This window comes from Nycticebus coucang, chromosome 6 (assembly GCF_027406575.1).
Source record: "Nycticebus coucang isolate mNycCou1 chromosome 6, mNycCou1.pri, whole genome shotgun sequence".
Lineage (NCBI taxonomy): Eukaryota > Metazoa > Chordata > Mammalia > Primates > Lorisidae > Nycticebus > Nycticebus coucang.
In genome coordinates, this window is record NC_069785.1 from 136,919,958 (window position 1) to 136,942,914 (window position 22,957).

Here is a 22,957-nt window from a genome sequence, read left to right on the forward strand (position 1 = left end):
GAAATAACAAAATTTGGTTATGGATGTTAGATTAGTGATTGCCAGAGTTGAGAGAAGGAAGTGGTTGTAAAAGGCAATTGGAATGATCCTGGGGTCATTTGAGGGCTTTGTATCGCAACTGTTATATGGTCTGCATATTATTGTCCCCCCAAAGTTAACATGTTGAAACCTTTACTGCCAAAAATGATAGTATGTGGAAATGAATTAGGTTTGGATGAGGTCTTGAGAGTGGAGCCCCCAACAGCCCAAAAGAATTAGTACCCTGATAATAAGAGTAAAAGATAATAAGGATAATAAGGGTAAGAGACTGCAGCTCTTTCTGTATTCACCATGTGAGATTACAGCAGGAGGACTACTATCTGCAAGCCAGAAAGAGGGTCATACCCAGACCCTCACACTACTGGCACCTTGACCTTGGGAAATAAACGTTAGTGTTTGATTAATAGTTGCATACCCGTAGGGTCGGGCACAGACCCCACTACTCCACCATGGTTTGCTGCTGTTGGTCTGTGCGGGGAGCCGCAGCCTCACCATTTATGACTTTTGTTGTTAGACTCCTCCCCACCCGTCTGTGACACGTCCTCAGGTCAGCACTCTTGGATCTGCACCTCTCAACACTTCTGTTATCAGCAGGGACAAGTGGCTGCTTCTTTTCCAGGAAAGTTGGCATTATTTTTTTTCTAAATGTTTTTCATAGTGAAGTTAGTAAGTGGTATATTTGTGTTTGGTGAAGATCAAGGTAGACATAACTGGAAACATAGAATGTCTGATAATTCTGTAAATCCATTAATGTGAAGCAGTGAATAACTTTATCATGATTCAGACACGAATATGGGGAAGAGGCGATATAATTTGTTGGTAGCTGAGGTAGAGGAAGAACTGATAGTTGTCAGACTTTGAAGCATAACAAGGATATTTTCATAGTTCCTGGAGTGAACAAGAAGAATTCGTAGAGGTGGAATGTGAAATTATTCATCATGAGGAATAGACAAAGAAGAAGAAGAAAAAGATGATGATGGTGGTGGTGGTAGAGAAGAAGTGGAAAATATGGAGCCCAGGAGAAGACCACGCCCAGTTGTAAAAACAGAGCAGCCTACCGCTCAGGTGACGGCACCATCAGGACTGACATGGAACTCACAGCCAAGAAGGATTGAGGACACAGAAATCAGCTGATATTATGGGAGTAAGATCAGGAATAGAACCCAAAACGCCATTGTCATTCTTCATTGTATTTCTCTGACACCCACCGACTCTGGCCCTGAGAGTGGGGCTAGTAAGTTATATAAGACTGAGACAAACACCTGAATGATGATGCTTCCAAGATAGCAAGGTACAAACGGTCAACAGGACCATTAGGGATCAGACTTTAGATCTCAACTTGAAAACAGGAAGTATTAAACAAAGTATTGAAATAGCAGGTGTAAGAGTAGCTTCAGGAAGCATAATTATAATGAAATTGCAAATCTCTAGTGAACCACTTGTCTGACGTTCAGATTCAGTCTTTCTGCAAGCTACTGGGTCTATATAGACACTGGCCATCCTTCCAAAATTATAAAAGAAAAAAATCTTTTGTTTCATTTTTTAAAAAGAAAAAAATAATTTTCTTCCTTATCATTATGAAATGTTCCTATTTATCTCTAAGGAATGAGTTTCCCCCTTAAACTATCTTGTCTTAATAGTATGAAATTATATCAAATTTTATTTGGCTAGTGTTTGAGATGATATATATTTTTATTCCTTTTCATTTCAATATGTCTTTGTTTTTGTATTTTAATTATGTCTCTTATAGCAGTTAAGATTGTTGCTATCATTTTTAATCCAGTATGGGAGTTATTGTTGAAAAGCATTAATTGATGATGTTGTTGTTTTAATCCAGTATAATAACTGTCTTTTATTTAGAGTATTTAGTTCTTTTAATTTCTTAATGAAGTATTTGGAATTAAATATACCATTTAAGTACTGTTTTTTTTTTTAATTTATCCCACCTGTTCTATTCGTTTTCTCTTTTCTCTTTTTGTAGATCAATTACTTCTTTTTGAAAATAAATTACTTAAATTATTTTGATTCTTTTCTAGGTTATCTTTTTTAACATTTCACTTCCCTCCATTGTTTTAATACTTATATATTATCTCACTGTTCTGTCAGTAGTTATGCCAGAGACTACAACATGTGACCGTTATATATTAAAAGCCTAATGTGAATTGATAATTTTACCTATTCCTGAATAATATAAGGACCTTGGAACATTTGCACTTTTTTCTAAAGCCCTCTTTACTGTATTCTTTTTAGACCTTTTTGTTATAAATGTGTGTATGCGACTTCATTAAACCTTACCTTATTAGATATTATTATCTACAACAAATATTTTTTAGATTTACTCTCATATTTACCCATATCACTGTTCTTCCATTCCTATCAGCATTACTGACTTCCCACCAAACTTGAATATGGAAAACTTTAGATTAGGTACAGTTGAAAAGAGAATATGTAAACTAGAAGACAGATTCAAAAAAAATATCGAATCTGAAACACATATGGAAAAAAGGGTTAAAAAAACACAGGAAAGAAAAGAGAGATATAAGACATGATTTTAAAAAAATGTCTAAAATGTATGTATGCATGTATTTGGAGATCCAGAAGAAGGGTGTTTAGAGATTGGGACAGACTAAGAAAATTTAGCTGAATCTAATTTCTTTAAAATTTATTTGTTGACTTTAATTTCAATTATTGATTACTCATTTCTAGAATGTCGATTTAACTCATTTCCATATATTTCAGTCTCTGCCTGAAATTTCAAACTTACATGTCATTTCCTTCAACAAACATCCTTGCTTTAAAGTTTGTATCTAATAATTTCCTTAACTTGATCTCTTAGGTTTTCCTTCCTATTGTGTATTGTTTTTGTTGGCTTCTGTGTCCTCATACTCTTGTTATATTTTATTGTCTGACCTAATACATCACAGTGTAGCCTAGCCCACCTTAAAATGTGCTCAGAACACTGACATTGGCCTACAGTTAGGCAAAATCATCTAACACAAAGTCTAATTTATGCGTCACTGTTGAATATTTCATGTGGTTTATTGAATCCGTAGTGAGAGTGAAAAGCAGAGTCACCGTGTGAGTAACTGAAGTACAGTTTCTACTGAATGTGTATGCTTTCACAGCATCATAAAGTGAAAAACTTGTAAGTGAAACCGTCATTAAATTGAAGACTGTCTGTATTTGTTCCCAGATCATTTGAGTCTACTTAAAGCTCTGGTCAGCTGTTTCTTTCACTCCTTTCTTTTTTAAAAAGAAACAGGTGGTCACTGGCCATTGCCCAGGCGGACTACAGTGGCTAGTCACAAACATGATGACTCATTGCTCCTGCAGCCTCCAACTCCTGGGCTCAAGGAGCTTCTCATCTCAGCCTTCTGAGTCCCCAGGGCTTCAGTTGTATGCCACCTTGGCTATGTTTTATGAATCTATGCCTGTTCGTAAGTTAAAATTTAACCTCTGTAAGTTTTCTTATTAAACGTTTTTGGCTTCATATTTTTTTTTACTGCCTTGTTATCACTCAACGCTTCCAACACATTTTCCCCATGGATTTTTTAGTTTTTTCTCAGTGGGTATGTGTATGGGGAGTTAATCTAAGTTATCTATTCTACATTAGTGAAAGAAGTCTTAATTGCCTTTTAATGTTGATATTTACGTATTTCCTATTTTTCCCCTGGAGACGTGTGCCCAGAGCCCTCAGTCCTTCTGCTCCAAACTGCAACATGTGTTTCCTACACTTGCCCTTGTAAAAGATAAAAATTTGTTGTCCTTACATGTCTTAAAAAAGATTCGTGTCCCATTTGATTTGATTTTTTTCTAGTTATGATAGTTTGGTTTGGCCGTCACGTTAACGCAGGTTTTGGAGCAATTTGTGATAGTATCCTCTAGCGCACAGGTTTACCGTTGACAACGCATCTTCATGGAACCTGTGGAAATTTCTCATTTCTCTTTCTTCTTTTGCCTGTTTTTATCATTTTCTCCTTCCTTCTCCTTTTCCACCTCCAGTCTCTTCTTCTGCCCCTTCCCTTTCTTTTATTACACCTTCTATTGCTTTTTTGCTGATAGCTGCTTCTCTCTTTTTCCATGTTGCATTTCCTACTGGGTGGATTTTGGATCTTCATTACTGATTATCTATATTCTTATTCTTTGCATTCCAATATTTTATCTTATCAGTTTTATAATAAATTCTAAACCTCCAATTTTATGTTTTATCCCTTTTACAATATGTATGTGTATAAATTTCAGCAATCGTATTAATGACTTTTCCCTTAATTTGTAGGAGGGAATTTAATTAATTTAACTTGATTTGTTATCTGTTTCATTCTTATTGTATTCTGTGATTATTGTAGGAATGAAGTATCTTCTTTTATCTAAGAATATTGACTATCATGAGTATCTTTAGGTGGTGGTTTTAAAATACCTATGTCCACAAATTCGTTAACCCTACCTCTTTCAAAAGATGGAGATTGATTCCCCTCCCCTTGAATATGGGCTAAATGTAGTGACTCATTCTAATGAATACAATATGGCAGAAGTTGTCACCAGTAAAATGGAAATTAAACAGTTTAAAAATCTAACAGCACTAATGTGTGTGGGCTCAAAAATCATTTGTACTTATACTGTAACATGTACAACTTAAGGGCACGTTTAAATATTCTAGAAAGGTCATATGACATTAAAAAATATAGGAATAGGTTACTTTAATAGTGAGTTTAAATTCTGCAAGCTACTTCAAGTAGTTTTTACACAACCAAGTAAATCAAATATTTTCCTTCCTGCAAAGAAAGGTTTGCCATAAAGGCCAAAGCCGAAAAGAGATAACATATTCAATGAGTGGCGATAAGGTAATTCCATACAGAACAGACTGCTGGCCAGCTGAAATTGGAATACCCCAGACCTAATGTTAAAAATCATGCCAACAGAAGGACGTGTTTCCTTTTGAGGCTTAATTCATAATGGGAATCTTTGCTATCTCAGAGGTATGAACTACCAGTTCCTGACTGTATGTATATCAACACACAATTTTATTTTTGAACTTGTATGCGTCAGGGACTACATACTAGAGACATAACAGTGAGCAAATAATAGACATGTAGCCTGTTTTAAAACTTATTTTCTTGAGATAGATGGAAACATTAATCAAATAGTCATGTAATTAATTATTTGACTAAATCAGCATTTCCCAAACTTTTGAACACAGAATTGATTAAATATTAAAACGTATGACTGTAACACTGACAAGAGATCATAAGATAATATGTGCAAGTGGATGAAAGGAGACAGCCAGAAACAACATCACAGAGCACTTAATTACTGGGGGGAGTGATAACAATTTGATTCATGTGGATTTTTTTGTTCTGTAATAGGAAAAAAAAAATCCACATTAGAGAAACTATTTTATTAAAAACAAGAATAAATAATGAAATATCACCATATATGTTCAAAATAAGACAAGCTATATAATATAGAACAGTGAAGTCAAAATAAACCACATACATCAACATGATAGTTTGTAAATGCTCCCTGTGCATCGGTGCACACGCTGAATGTCATTTATTCATGTGTCAGGTGATAAATCATGCACCATCTTGACATTCTTCATGTGAGCACACCATTTCTTAAAAGGCAGGCTATGAATGGAAAAACAAATAAGGATATATATGTTCTTGATATTTTTCCATATATACATTTTTTTAATATTTTTTATAAGAAAAGCTATTTCATGTGTCATTTTTTCATAAATATTCATCCTCCCTTAAGTGTTTCTTAGGACATTCTGTACAAGCACCAACAGGGGAACTCAGTGGGGGGAGGAGGGAGCATGTTTTAACTCTTTATAGAATAACCAAGTAATAGAATGCTAATAATAAGAATAGATTTTAGAGATCACTTCAGTTAAAAATCAAAATGTTATAAAAGAAGAAATTAAAAGTTATCAGAAATTTTCAGTATTTTAGAGACGAAAGGCATCTCAAAGGATGTCTAGTTAGACCTCCCACTGAAATTTTAACACCTCATAAAATTCCTACCAGCCATTCATGTAGTGTCTGTCTGGCAGTTTTCACTTATACATTAATTACTTCAGGTATTTTTTCAGTAAAGATTAATGGGATTTTTTTGTTGTGCTAGCGATTGTGGGGTTATAAGACCTCAGAAAATGTGGTCTTATAAGCCCTCAAACAACTTACAATTTAATAGTGGATAATGATATTAACAATGAAGTAAAGGTCATGTTTGACATGTACTAACAGAGAATAAAATAGTATGGAATTTCAAATAAGTTAAAAACAACAGATTGAGTATTCCATCTCAGCTTTGAAAAATGTTACTTTTTATTTGCAATAATTAAGGTATAAACAACAATCATTCTAGGTAAAAGGACTAGCATTAAATGGGCATGTATAGGCAAACAACTACCTGATATATTCAGAACTAATTTGTTACTCAGTTTGACTGGGGGTGATATGTAATGCCTTCATTATTAAAATCCATATTTTTCCTTTCAACTGATAATAAATATATCTGTCAACCTCAAACATTTTCTTATAATTCCTCTCTTACTTCCATGCTTCCATCAACCTAACACAAACACTGATTGGTTTCCAGTCACCATAAGGTAGCTTATGTTTACTAAAATTTTATATATGTGGAATTGCACTGCATGTAACCTTATTTGCTTGGATTTTTTCACTTGGCATAATTACTTGAGATTTATCCATGCAGTTACATGTATCAGCAGTTCAATCTTCAGTATCGCCGAGTACTATTCCATAACGTGGATACGCCACACTTTATTTACTGATTCATCTACTGATAGATGTTTGGGCTGTTTTCATTTAGGAGCAATTATAAATAAAGCTGCTATGAACCTATATGTACTAATTTCTAATTAGATATATGTTTTTTTCTGTTGCATTTATCAGTAGGAGTAAAGACTAGGTCAAATAGTAGGTGTATAATTACCTTACTAAGAGACTGCCTAACTTTTTTTTTTAATTTCAGGTTAATGTGAGGGCATAAACAACTAGGTTACAATATTTTCATGTTAGGTAGAGCCCCTCTTTTAGTTGTATCCCACACCCAAAAGGTGTGCCAATGTCCTTATACCATGGTGCTGTGATTGGGACCGCACCAATCCCCTCCACTCCTTCACCCTCCCCCTGTTTGTCCCCCTCCCCCTAACTTGAATTGAATTGAGTTTTTCTCCTATGTGGATATGTATTAGATCATCTACTGACTTCATATTATAATTGAGCATATTGGTTTCTTGCTTTTCCATTCTTGTGACACTGTACTAAGAAAAAATGTGTTTTAACTCCATCCAGGTTAATACAAAAGATGTAAAGTCTACATCTTTTTTTTTTTTTTGCAGTTTTTGGCCGGGGCTGGGTTACCACCACCACCAGTACATGGGGCCAGTGCCCTACTCCTTTGAGCCACAGACACCGCCCAGTATACATCTTTTTAATGGCTAAATAGTATTCCATAGTATACAGGTACCACTGCTTGTTAATCCATTCCTGGGTTGATAGGCATTTAGGTTGTTTCCACATTTTGGTGATTGTAAATTAAGCTGCAATAAACAATCTAGAGCATATGTCTTTATGACAAAATGATTTTTTCTTTCTTCTGGGTAGATGCCTAGTAATGGGATTGCAGGATCAAATGGGAGGTCTAGTTTGAGTTTTTGAGGATTCTCCATCTTTCCTTCCAAAAAGGCTGTGTTAGTTTTTCAGTCCCGCCAGCAGCATGAAAGTGTTCCCTTCTCTCCACATCTGCACCAGCATCAGCAACTTTGAGACTTTGTGATGTGGGCCATTCTCACTGGGGTTAGTGGGATTTCAGGATGGTTTTTCAAATGCATTTCTCTGATGATTGAGGATGATGAGCAGTTTTTCATGTTTGTTAGCCATTCAGTCCTCTTCCTCAGAGAAGGTTCTGTTCTTGTCTCTTGCCCAGTAATAGATGAGTTTGCTCTTTTTTGTTGATCAATTTGATTTCTCTGTAGATTCCTGTTACCAAACTTTTGTCAGATTCATAGCCTGAAAATATCTTTTACCATTCTAAATGTTGTCTTTTTGCTTTCATTGTTGTGTCCTTAGCAAGCCAACTTAATTAAGTCCCATTTGTTAATTTTTGTTGTTGTGATGGCCATGGAAATCTTCTTCATAAAATCTTTTCCCAGTCCAACATCCTCAAGAGTTTTCCCCACACTTTCTTCCAGAATTTTTATCATGTCTTAGATTTAAATCTTTTATCCATCTTGAGTCAATTTTTGTAAGTGGTGTAAGGTGTGGATAGTCTTTTCCTATGGTTATCCAATTCTCTCAACACCATTTATTGAATAGGGATTCTTTTCCACACTTCATGCTTTTGTTTGGTTTATCAAAGATCAGATAGCTATAAGAGACTGGTTTTCATCTCTTGGTTTTCTATTCAGTTCCTTATATCTATGGCTCTACTCTTGTGCCAATACATGCTATTTTGATTACCATAGGCTTGTAATATAATATGAAGTCTGGTAGAGTAACACCTCCAGCTTTGTTTTTATTACTAAGACCTGTCTTGGCTGTATGGGGCTTTTTCTCGTTCCATATGAAACAAAGAACTATTTTTTTCCAGTCCTTCAAAGTATGCTGTTCATATTTTAATAGGGATTGCATTGAATCTGTAGATTGCTTTGGATAGTATAGACATTTTAAGTGTTGATACTTCCCAGCCAAGAGCATGGTATATTCTTCCATTTGCTAATGTCTTCTTTGCTTAGAGTATCATAATTTTCTTTGTAGAGGCCCTTCACCTCTTTGTGTTTTTTTTTTTATTTTCTCTATACATGCACATGTGTTTATGTGGTTTCCACTTTTTGCCTTCACAAAATTAAAGAGGCTTAAAATTTAATAACAATAAGAATATTTAAGACAAGGACTAGAAACAAAAACCTTGCAAAGAATGAATGAAGATAAATACAATCATAAAAGAAATCAGATTATTGCTGCAATGAAATATTGAGCAACAATAATAACAATAATGCAAAAAAAGTAACATTCACATTGTCAGATAAAAGTATGTCTATCATAGAATGCTTTGACTCTGAGATTCAGTATGAAGTCATACTTCATAAATCATTGGTTAATGATTCCATAAAAAAAAAAAAAGAAAGAAAAAGAAGAAGAAGACGTTAACCTTCACATCTTTTGTTAGGTATATTCCTAGGTATTTCTTCAATGAGAATTTTTTTTTTATGAAAACTAAAAGTGTCTATATTAAAACACTGAGTTTTGCAATAAAATGCTCTATAACAGGAAGAAAAAAGAACTTTCATAAAAAAAAGCTATCTTCCAACTGAAGTAGTGATAAAAGGAGAATTACAAAATGAGGACAAGGAAGCAGAAGTAAAATTCGAATCTAAACCACTTCATTCCAGAGCATTAGAGTGTTATAGTTAATACAAGATGCACAATGCAGTCATTTCTGTCAAGACACTTGTACTCTCCTCTTAATATATTTGACACATACCCTTGCAATATGCACAGAAGGTTGAGGTCCCACCAATTACCCTCCCTGCACCCCACTCCCTTTCCCTTCCCCTCCTCTTCTCTCCATCTTTCTGGGCTAAATTGTGTTTTATCGTTCGTTTGAAAGTGTGGGTGATTATATATTGGTTTCATAATAGCACTGAGTACATTGGATATTTTTTCTTCCATTCTTGAGATACTTTACTTTTGAAGCTACTGTGAAGAGAACTGTGTCTTTTATTAGCTTCTTCACTTAGCTATTATTGACGTATACAAAGGCTACTCATTTGTGGACACTGATTTTATATTCTGAGGCGTTACTGTATTTCTTGATCACTTACATCACAATCAAGTAGGCTTCATTCCAGGGATGCCAGGCTGGTTTAACATACACAAATCCATAAATGTAATTCACCATATCAATAGAAGCCAAAAGAAAGACCATATGATTCTCTTCATAGATGCAGAAAAAGCTTTTGATAAAGTTCAACATCCCCTTCTAACAAGAACACTTAAGAATAGGCATAGGTGAAACTTGGTAAACGGTCTGTGAAGCTAGTGAATGATGCCCCATGATCATATCAATGTACACAGCTATGATTTAATAAAAAAAAAAGAAAAAAAAAAGAATAGGCATAGGTAGCACATTTCTTAAACTGACTAAAGTTATCTATAACAAACCCTCCGCTAACATCATACTGAATGGAGTAAAACAGAAAGCTTTCCCACTTAAAACTGGGACCAGACACGAATGTCCTCTATCACCATTTACTGTTCAACATAATGCTAGAAGTTCCAGTCAATGCAATCAGCCAAGAGAAGGCTACAAAGAACGTCCAAACGGGGGCAGAGGAGGTCAAACTCTCACTCTTTGCCAATGATATGATCTTATACTTAGAGAACCCCAAACTCTCTTCAAAGCATTTGTGCTGTGTTTTATATAGATGAGCAATCTGTGAGTGTTCCATTGATTCCACATCCTTGCCAATGTTTGATATGGTCAGTCTTTACTTTTAGGTATTCTAATAGATTGTAATGATGTCTAATGGTTTTAATTTGCATTTCCTAAATGACAATGGTGATCATATTTTCAGGTGCTTATTTTTCATTCATATATCTTTTCCCCATTCTACTATTGAATTTTTATGAACTTTTCTTATTACTGAGTTTGAAGGTTCTTTAAAAACGATGGCTATCATCCTTTATCAGATACATGGTTTGCAGGGTTTCCTTCCCGTCTGCGGCTTGTCCTCTCGTTACCCTAATGGTGTCATTTAAAGAGTCTAAGTCCTCAATTTTGATGAAGTCCAAATTATCAATTTTTTGTTAAATTGTACTTTTGATGTTGTAACTTACTCTATGGCTTAAAGCAGGGGTCCACCACTTATTCTTTAAAGTGTCAGATAACAAATAAATCAATCATACGGTCTTTCTCACAAATATTCAACTCCACCCGGGTAGCAAAAAAGCAACCATGAATAATACAGAAAAAAAATGGGCGTGGGTGTGTTCTTATACAACATTACTTTAAAAATAGCCAGATTTGGCCTGTGAGCCATAGTTGGCAGCCTAGAAAATGGTCTATCTTGGTGACCGTTCTGTGTCTACGTAAAAGAATGTGCCCCAAAGGAATCTTTGGGGGGAGAATTGTTTTATAAATGTTTCTTAAATCAAGTTGCTGATAGTACTATGTATTAAGCCTTCTGCTGTCTTGCGGTCTTTCTTTCTTATTTAATGTTTGCTTGTTTTATAAAGAGGAGGTGTGAAAATCTCCAATTAAAATTGTTGGTTTGTCCACTTCTCTTATCAGTTTTGCTTTGTGTGTTTTATAACTGTTATTAGGTTAAAAAAATGTTTAGGATTATACTCCCTAAGGAATAGATCCTTTATCATTATGAAATGGTCCCCTTTGTCTCTGGTAATAATCTTTGTTATAAAATCTACTTTGTTACTATTAATAGAGTCACTATAGCTTTCTCTTGATAGATGTTAACATGGCTACCTTCCCTCATGTTTTCACTTTTAACTTATTGAGTCTTATTGAAAGTAAATTTTTAGATATTTTTACAATTAACCCTCAAAAAACACATATGGGGGCTGAGGTATTAACCCCCTGCATAATCAAAAAATTTGAGTATAACTTTAGACACCTCAAAAACTTAACTACTAATAACCTACTATTGATCAGAAACTTTACTGATAACATAAATGGTTAACACATATTTTGTATGTCACATGTATTATATACTGTACTCTTACAATAAAGTAAGCTAGAGAAAAATTATTATTGAGAAACTCATAAGAATGAGAAATATATTTGTTATTCATTAAGTAAAAGCACATCATCATAAAGATCTTCACCCTTGTTTTCATGTTGAAGAGGCTGAGGAAGAGGAGTCTTCTGTTTCTGGGGTGGCAGAGGTGGAAACAAATTACATTTAATTAGACCCAGGAAATTCAAACTCATGTTATTCAAGGGTCAACTATAGTTAGGTCTTGCTTTTTTATCCAATATGGTAATCTTTGTCTTTTAATTAGGATGTTCATATTATTTACATTTAATATAATATAGATTGTTACGTTTAAATCTGCCATATTCTATTTGCTCTTTATTTACCTAATCTGGGTTTTTAATTCTCTTTTCTCTATATCTGCCTTGTCATAGTAACTGAAATATTTTATGATTTCACTTTTTTTTGCTTATCTGCTTCAACTCATTTTGTTATATTTAGGATTTCTGATATGCATTTTTAATTTATCAGAATCTACTTATCTATATATTTTTGAATATATAATATAAAAATGTGTATTTTTAACTTATCTGAATCTACCTACCTATATATTTTTGAATATATAATACAAAAACTTCACAATTTACTCCCATTTCTATCCAACATACCTCACTGCTTTTGTTGCCAAAGATTGTGTTCTACATGTTATAAATATATTATTAATACATTTTTTAAAACAATTATCTTTTGAAGAGATTTAATTAATCAGAAAAGCATCTTTAGGTTTGTTTAACTACAAAATTACTACATTCAGCATTACTCATTCTTTTATGTAGTCCCATATTTCCACCCAATATTATTTTTCTTCTTTTAGCATTTTTTTATAATGCTGATACTGAGTTCCTTCAGTGTTTATATGTTCTTTCTGCTTTCAGCATATATATTTTTATTTCTATGAAAATATCTTTATTTCACCTTAATTTATGAAAGATAAAGCCAAGGGGTGAAGAATTCTGAGTTGCCAGGTTTGGGGGTTTTTTTTTTACTTGTTTTGTTTTTATTTTTAGTAATGTGAAGGTATTGTTTCATTGTCTGGCTTTCATTGCGTCCCCTGAGAAATATGCTTTCTCCTTGTTCCTCTATACACAATATGCCCTTTTGTTCCTCCAGCTACTTTTAAGATTTTGTCTTTATCACTGATATTGAGCAAATTTATTTCTATTCATCTTGCTATGGTTTCCTTCATTTTCTTGTGCTTGGGTATTAATAAGCTTCTTGTATCTGTGGGTTTACAGTGCTTATCAAATCTAGCAATTTTTTAATCATAAGTTCTCTAGCTTTCTTGTCCTCTCTAGACTCCTAGGTTTATCTCTTTAAGTGAAGGAGATTCTTGAGCCATATCTGGTGCTCCCTACTCAAATTTGCTCCAGGCAGGAAGCTGAGACAATCATAATGCTCATCTTATTTGTTTTCAACTTCGAAGGGATCACTGGCCTTTGTCACCCGATGAACAGTATTTTGATACCTTTTTTGAAAATACCGTGTTCTTTCATTTAGTTACTTCAGGTGGGAGAATAACTACTGTTACTTTGTATGTGAAGTCCATCACTGACTAAAGTATTATATGGCACACTAACATAATTTATATGTCCAATATCCATTCAGAGGAAACTATAAAATGTTATTGAGATAAGTTAAAAAATACTTAAATAAATACAGGTATATACTATGTCTAAGATTTGGTGGACACAATATTATAAAGATATAAATCTATATAACTGATTGATGCATCCACTACAATTCTAATAAAAATCCCCAAAGTTTATTTTGTAGAAATTTTTAAGCCACTTCTAAATTCACTTGGAAATGCAAAGTGATAAGAATAGCTAAAGTGATCTTAAGGAGAACAATGTGGCAAAACTCACTCTAACAGATTCTAAGAAGAAGAGAATAACATAAATTGAGCATAATAGAGTGTCTAAGTCCAGACTATGCCTAATTTATTATAAAGGCAGACCACAGGAAAATGACTCTTTAGAAAATGGTGCTATTTAATCAGATATATACACAGAAAAAAGTAAGTTAAATATACTATGACTCTATTTGCAAAAATAAATTCCAAGTGCATCATAAATACGTAATTTCTATAAATAAATGTAGGTTTTGGGATATAAAAGAAATTTCCTCAAGACACAAAGTCATAAATGAAAAGTTGATAATTATAATCGTCTAAACATTATAGTGTGCTATTTAGAATTTACAAGTCTATTCTTCAAAGGCCAGGAGTGGTAGCTCGTGCCTGTAATCCTAGCACTCTGAGAGGCCAAGGACGGTGGATTGCCAGAGCTTACAGGTTCAAGACCAGCCTGAGCAAGTGCGAGACCTCCATCTCTAAAAAATAGCTGTGAGTTGTGGCAGGTGCTGTAGTACCAACTACTCAGGAGCCTGAGACAAGACAATCACTTGAGCCTAAGAGTTTGAGGTTGCTGTGAGCTGTGATGCCACAGCACTCTACTGAGGGTGACAAAGTGAGACTGTCTTAAAAAAAAAAAAAAAGGAATAAGTCTGTTCTTCAGAAAACACCATTAAGTGAGTGAAAAGTCAAGTCAAAGACAATATTAACATTGACTCACATTATATGTATGAATATATACTTATATAAATAAGAAAAAATATCCAATAGAAAAAGGTAAAGAACTTAAATAGATATGCCACAAAATAAATTATCGAAAGAGCCACTGAAAATATGTAATCTTCTGCAACCTCATTATTAGAGTAATATGGATTAAAATGATGTGATATCACTAAAACACCCCCATGTGTAAAATTAAAACAAACAAAAAAAAAAAAAAAAAAAAACCGGTATCATCAGTGTCTGCCATTTGTAAGGATCTAGAACAGCCAGAACTCCGTCTACCTGCAGGAATGTAAGTGGCTTTGACTACTTTCAACGCCAATTTGACATCTGCTACTATTTACTGAACATTTTTGTCTCCTCAAAATTATATGATAAAACCTAATTCCTGATGGTATTTGGAGGTAGGCTTTGGGAGGTGATTAGATCGTGAGGACTGAGCCCTCTTCAATGGATTAGTGACCTTGTAACAGGAAACAGAGAACTTTTTCATCCCTCCCACCATGTAAGGGTGCAACAAGGCACCCATCTACAGGGGACTTCAAAAAGTTGGTGGAAAATGGATTGAAAAGATAAAAATAAAAAACATAAACTGTATCTCTCAACCTAAGCCCCATCAAGATCAAGCAAGACACTTTTACAAGTGATGATCCTAGCCATTTAGTCCATCCCTGAAGACCTGAGGGTCCTGGGACCTTAACCATAGTAATGAGGTATTTTTATATTATCAGCTAAAGAAGAATGGGTGCCCTTTAAGGTTTTTTAACATTGGGAAACAAAAAGTTGTCAGAAGGAGCCAAATCAGGACTGTACGATGGATGCCTAATGGTTGGCCATCTAAACTCTCAAAAGAGAAAATGTTCTTGTTTGATGAGACCAATAAGCAGAGCTTTGTTACTATGGAGATCTCTCTGGTGAAGCTTCCTCAGGTGTTTCTCTTCTAAAGCTTTGGAAAATTTTCTGAAAACACTCTCAGAATAAGCAGAGTTTATTATTCTTTTACTGACCAGAAAAATGAATGAGCAACATGCTTTGAGCATCCAAAAAGCTTGCTGTGACCTTTGCTCTTGACATGTCTGGCTTTTGCTCTGACAGGACCACACCCACCTCTCAGTAGCCTTTGCTTTGATTGTGCTTTGTCTTCAGGATCATATTAGTAAAGCTGCATTTCATCTCATGTTACAATTCTTCACAGAGATGTTTCAGAATCTTGATCCTACTTGTTTAAAATTCCCATTGAAAACTCTGTTCTTATCTGCACCTGATCTGGGTGCAAGGGCTTTGGCACCCATCAAGTGGAAAGTTTGCTCTACTTTAACTTTGTCATCAGAATTGTGCAAGCTGAACCAATTGTATGGTGTTGGCTATTGTTTCTGCTGTTTAATCATCAGTCCTTTTTCATGAGAGCACAAACAAGATACATTTTTCCCTCTTAAATCAATGTGGGTGATCTGCCACTATAGGCATCATCATTAACATCATCTCATTCCTGCTTAAAATGAGTCATCCATTTGTAAACTACTAAATTCTGTGGAGCATTCTTCCTATAAACCAGGCATCCTCAAACTTTTTAAACAGGGGGCCAATTCACTGTCCCTCAGGCCATTGGAGGGCTGGACTATAGTTTTTTAAAAAAAAACTATGAACAAATTCCTATGCAACTGCACATATCAACAAAACGGGAACAAATACAATCACACAGCCTCATGTGGCCCGCAGGCCACAGTTTGAGGACCCCTGCTATAAACTTTTCATAAGGTAGTGATGATTTCACCATTCTTACACCCAAGTCACCATCAACTTAATGTTTGTTTTTGCTTCAAATTTAGCAGAATTCATGTTGCTCTCAAAGGGGCTCTTTCCAAACTGACATCTTATACTTCCTAGTGCCTCAAACTAAGTCTTCATCAGACAAGTTGTAATAAGTTAGTAGGAGTTGATTTATAAAAAGAAAACTTTGAAATGCAAACAGATTTTTCTCGATATGTATTTTCCATGTACCCTTTGAATTCCCTTTGTGTGAGGCAAGAAGTGGACCCTCTCTAGCCAGACGGTCAATCTCCTAGTACCTTGATTTGGACTTCACAGGTCCAGAACCATGAGAAATAAATTTCTTTTGTTTATAAGCTGCTCATTTTATGATGTTTTTGTTACAGCAGCCCACATGGGCTAAGACATCTACTAAAGTCACATGCTATTACCTATATACCTATACATACAGGAATGTTCACATGTTACCTGTATACACCTATACATACAGGAATGTTCACATGTTACCTGTATACACCTATACATACAGGGATGTTCACATGTTACCTGTATACACCTATACACCAATATCACAGCAGTTTTATTGGTAATAGTTCTCAAATGGCAGTAATTGAATTGTCCCTTTAGGGTAGACCGAATAAATTGTGTTATGTTTATATAACAGAATACCATATAGCAATTAAATGATTTAATTAGTATTAATAAAATATACCTAAATTACCAAAATATTTTTAGTTGATGAGGCAGACACAAAAGAATCTATATAACATGATTCTATGCTTATAAATTTAAAAAAGAAGCAGAGCTAAAACATTAGTCTTAGGAGTGATTCTTTGTCTTTTTTTTCTTTTTTTATTAAATCATAAATGTGTACATTGATGCATTTATGGAGTTCAATGTACTGATTTGATATATAATATGAAATGCTTACATTAAACTGATTAACACATCCATCACAATTATATTCTTTTCTTAATAGATTTGAAATGTACCATTGCATCATGCACTTAGGGTGCAACAGATGGTTCAAGAAGCATGTGGGATTTATGAGGCACTGGTAGGTTCTGGTTCTTGACTTGAGCAGTAACTATGAGGTGCTTTCTTTCTGACAAATCGTAGTCGGAGCATTTGTTTGTGCATTTTCTCTACATATGTAATATTTTACATTAAACGTATTTTACATAAAATGTTCTCTGTTCATACAAAACCACAATGAATTATTGACTAATGGAGAAATGATACAGTCAAAGATGCTTCTTAGGAAGATGAGTCTGAAATGAGGTACAGAATAGAGAAGGAAGGACAGGGGCCAGCGTGAAGGAATCCAGCTGCCATCATACGACGAGGGCCTGCCCACTGACACAGCAAACACAAGAGGGGACTGGCATTTCGTGACACGGGGGGAAAGATCGGGTGCAGAATGTATTTTGAGAAGAGTTATTTCACTTGTGGTACACTCCTAAGTTATGTATAAAATTGTAAAGAAAATCACCATAAAATTTCCATGTAATGAACTTAAATGTATCTTCCTAGAGTTTCATTAATTCTTCTCTGTCCTTTAGGCTATATGAAATAAACTTTACCCTTAACTTATAGAATAGCCCTTCAAGAATTTAACTATAATAAATCACGAGGCTAAAGTTACAAAGCTACTTAAGTAACAGAAGAGCAGGATTGAAGGTGAAATTAAGGACCATTTTGTTCAGCTATTCACAACTCAAAACTAGATTTTTTTAAGATTGGCTTTTCAAAAAAAGTAGTGAAAGTTAATGAAATATGTCACAACACTTAGCATCTGTAAGTCAATACAGGCTGTTAGCAAGACTCTATCTCCACACCGTACTTGGTAAGTCTGTCTTAACTTACTGATATTGCTAATTCAGAAGAAGCAACTAGTAGTGATACATTTATTGGAACATCTTTCTAACAGCAGATTTCCAACCTGTCAGACTAGTCAAATAGCCTTTTGATTCTCGTAGGGATTAAAATCATTTTTTCCAATGACTTCAATATAAGGTAAGCCATTCTTGGACATAAGTGCATAGGTGGGTGTCTACCAAAGCAGAGAAGGAAGGGGGTGGAAAATTCTATCAACTAAATCCTTACAAGTCAGTCAGGAATTATAATTAACCAGCTGGGGTGCCCTGGTTTAGCCTTTCTGCTTGTTGTTTTATTTTATGCCTATTATTTTGAAGGAGTAATTTAGAGGTTTTTGTAAGTGTTTACAACAATAAGGTCATTCATGACTCACTATCATCAATTTAAGAACCTGAAGGCTTGGTTTGAGGCTCCAATTAATTCCACAAGACTTCTTAAGTGAGAAAAATTATAGTTCTTCATACTCTTTGAAGTTGATATTTTAATAGTTTATTGCATAGCACCTGTTTTGCAACCAACTAGAGTACTTCCAAGTTGGAAGGTAATTAGACTTTTCCCAGAAATAAGTGGGATGTCACACCAAAAGGAAATCATAGAATGAGTCTTGGAAGAATTATACCAAGTCATTTGGTATCAGAGGAATATTTATCTCCAGATTTTCTTTATGTTTGCACTCTGAATATGTCATCAAAAATATCTTTGCTCTCTTCATCTCACCAAATCCTACTGAGGATGTATAAATGTGTGATCTCTTCCACAATGTCTCCAATAAACACCCCAGGAAATTATTTATTTCTAATTTGTTTATTTCCCAATCTGTTTACCAGGTTTTGTTTTCGTATTTGGTTTGTTTTCAAACTGGTTTGCTAGATACACTATAAAATATAGTTTTGAAAAATGTACAGTACTACCAGTAGTGGGTCCAGTAGATGTCATGATTATCTTCAAAGGTACATTAGACAAGTTCCAGTTCCAGTTAAAATAGTACAGGCACACTCTCTATTTTATCTATCTCTCACTAAATGCAACTAAAATTCTTGGATACAGTGCATACAGCAACTATCTAAAAGCTATCAAAAGTAAATAAAAGTATGTATTCAAAAAATCTCAGAACTTAAAAGTCCACTACATTTGGCAGTAAATGCCCTGGTTTGTTTGTTCTTCCATATCTCCTAACCTAGATTCCAAAACAGCATAAATTTCAGAGTTGTGCACCATTTATGGACAGAAAGGCCTAAGAGTAGACCTCTCATTCTAATCTCTGACAAAAAAAGATGGGTACCTACAAACAGAAGAAGTGGGTACACTCTGTACTTGTCTTCTCTTTTTCCTGCCCCTTTCTCCCAGGCAACCTTATGCCCATAATAGCTACACCTATTTTGTGGCACTCACAATAGCAGCTGGATATGCCCCTAACACTGCAAGAGAGGTGTATCATTCTCACTGATCAGAGGAAATGTAGTCCAAAGAGTGTGTAGAGAATTTACCTTCCTTCCCGCTCCCACTATCTTCCCGCCACCTGGCCCTGGAGACAGACTCAATTATGGGAAGTGAGCAGCAAAGCACAGAGGGACTGAAGTGCTATTTTGATACCCTTGGGTGCCAAAGCATGTGGTGAGATAAACAGTAAAGAAAACAGAGCTTGAGAAAGAGAATTTCTGGCCTCACTCCAACCTGCTCATGTGAGGATTGTCCACAAATGTGCCTGGGAGGTGAACTGTGGAGTAAACCACTGCTCTTACAACATGTGAATTCTGAACAAACAGCACTGCAAACAGCACTTGAAAGCCTTGAAGACAGAGCTGACGGTAGAACTGGGGAAGGTGAGTTAGAATTTGTAATCTGGGGCGGCGCCTGTGGCTCAAGGAGTAGGGCGCCGGTCCCATATGCCAGAGGTGGCGGGTTCAAACCCAGCCTTGGCCAAAAACCAAAAAAAAAAAGAATTTGTAATCTGAACCTAACTGGACTGACTGATGTTTTGGAAACATACATACACTCCATGAGAGTTTTTAAAATCTCATAACATAATTTTACAAATGTCTACTATCCAATAAAAAATAGCAGAAACCAAGACTGAGATGGCCCAAATGCTATAATTATCTGATAAGGACTTCAAAGCACTTATCATAATCATGACAAAGTAAAGATGAAACTCTTGAAATAATTGAATATATAGGAAGGCTCAGCAGAAAAGCTGAGTAAAAGCTATAAAACAGAACCTAGTGACAATTTCATAGATGAAAAATATAATAATTACTACAGAATTCGATTACTTGTCTCAATAGTAGAAGGGAATAGTAAGTGAATTTATTATTATAACTCACTTATAGAAATTATCCAATCTGAACAAGTATTAGAAAACTGAGATTTTTGTTTGTTTGTTAAAAAAGGAACAAAGCCCTAGGTACCAGTGGGATAATACTGTTACATTGAATACACTTATTATCAGAATTCCAGGTGCTAAGGAGAAAGGATCTTGTGTAGGAAATATATGTGAAGAAATAATGACTGAAAGTCAAACTGGAAAATAAATAAGTTGAACAAACTGTGAACAAGATACTCTGAGAGAAATACATGCCCAGACATATCACAATCAGAGAGCTAAAATGAAAAATAAAGAAAAATTCTTAATAGCAACCAGATGAAACCAACATGTCACATATTAGGGAATATGGTATAGACTATAGCCAATTCAAATAACTATAGATGTCTCATAAAAAATCATGGACATTAGAAAATAATGGAACAATATTGTTTAAGGATTAGAAGCAAAGAACTGTTAATGCATAATTCTATATTCAGTGATACCTATCATTTCAGAAATGAGGGGAAAGTCAAAAAATTCTAGGATAAAAGAAAGCCAAGGAGTTTATTGCCAATTGATAAGTTCTAAGAGAACTCTAAAGAAAATTCAAGTAGAAGAGAAATGCTAAATGATAAAACTTGGAATTTCAGGAATGAAGAACAACAGTAAGAATTTTAAATGTCTGAATACATATAATTAATTATCTCCTCTTAAATTATTTAAAATATATATTATTGTTAATGTAATAAGCAATAATGAGTAAGGAGATTGAATCAGTAATAAAAAGTCCCCATCAAAGGAAAGCCCAGGATATGAGGATCTCTGGCAAATTCTATAAAACATTTAGAGAAAAGTTAATACTATTAAAATGTCTGTACTACCCAAAGTGTCCTACAGATTCAGTGCAATCCCTGTTAAAATGTCAATGTCATTTTTCACAGAAATAGAAAAAAAAAAATCCTAACATTCATGTAGATTAACAAAAGACCTTGAATAGCCAAAGCCATCATGAGCAAAGAGAACAAACCTGGAAGCATCACACGACCTACCTAGCTTCACAAAGCTATCGTACTCAAAATAACACAGAGTCCTTTTCTCCACATCCATGCCAACATCTCTGGTCTTGGGATTTTGTGGTATGGGCTAATCTTACTGGAGTTAGATGATATCTCAAAGTAGTTTTGATTTGCATTTCTCTGATGATTAAAGATGATGAGCATTTTTTCATATGTCTGTAGGCCGAGCGCCTGTCTTCTTCAGAGAAGTTTCTCTTCAAGTTCCTTCTACGCTGCTGGTGGGAATGCAAATTAATACATTCCTTTTGGAAAGATGCTTGAAGAACACTTAGAGATCTAAAAATAGATCTGCCATTCAATCCTGTAATTCCTCTACTAGGTATATACCCAGAAGACCAAAAATAACATCATAACAAAGATATTTGTACCAGAATGTTTACTGCAGCCCAATTCATAATTGCTAAGTCATGGAAAAAGCCCAAGTACCCATCGATCCACGAATGGATTAATAAGTTGTGGTATATGTACACCATGGAATATTATGCAGCCTTAAAGAAAGATGGAGACTTTACCTCTTTCATGTTTACATGGATGGAGCTGGAACATATTCTTCTTAGTAAAGTATCTCAAGAATGGAAGAAAAAGTATCCAATGTACTCAGCCCTACTATGAAACTAATTTATGGCTTTCACATGAAAGTTATAACCCAGTTACAACCTAAGAATAAGGGGAAGGGGGAGAGAGGGTAGGGAGGGGGCAGGATGGGCGGAGGGAGAGTGATTGGTGGAATTACACCTGTGGTGCATCTTACAAGGGTACATGTGAAACTTAGTAAATGTAGAATATAAATATCTTAACACATGACTAAGAAAATGCCAGGAAGGCTATGTTAACCAGTGTGATGAAAATGTGTCAAACGGTCTATAAAACCAGCGTATGGTGCCCCATGATCACATTAACGTACACAGCTATGATTTAATAATGATAAAAACTCACTTGTACTTGAACAACGTGAAAAAAACAAAAACAAAAACCAAATAAACAAACAAAATAACACAGAGCCATAGAAAACAGACATATAGGATAATGGAACAGAATGGAAAGCCCAGAAATAAATCCACTCAATATGGATCAAAAACCAACTCAAAATGCATCAAAGACCTAAATGTAAGAATCGAATCTCTAAAACTACTAGAAGAAAAGATGGAGAAAAAGCTCCACGACATTGGTCTATACAATGATTGCTTGGATATGAACCCCAAAGCACAGCCAACAATAGCAAAAATAGACAACTGGGACCACAGAAATCTAAAAAGCTTCTGCATAGCCAAAGAAATAATTAGCAGAATAACAAGTAGCAAGATAACCTATGAAATGAGAGAAAATATTTGCAAACTATCCATCTAATAATGGGTTAAAAGCCAAAATTTGGAGTTCCAAAGGGAACTCAAGCAACTCAATAGTAAGAAAACAATCCAATTTTTAAAATGGGCAAATGATCTCAATCAACTTTTCTCAAAAGAAGACAAACAAATTGGCAAACAGCCATATGAAAAATTCTCAATATCCCT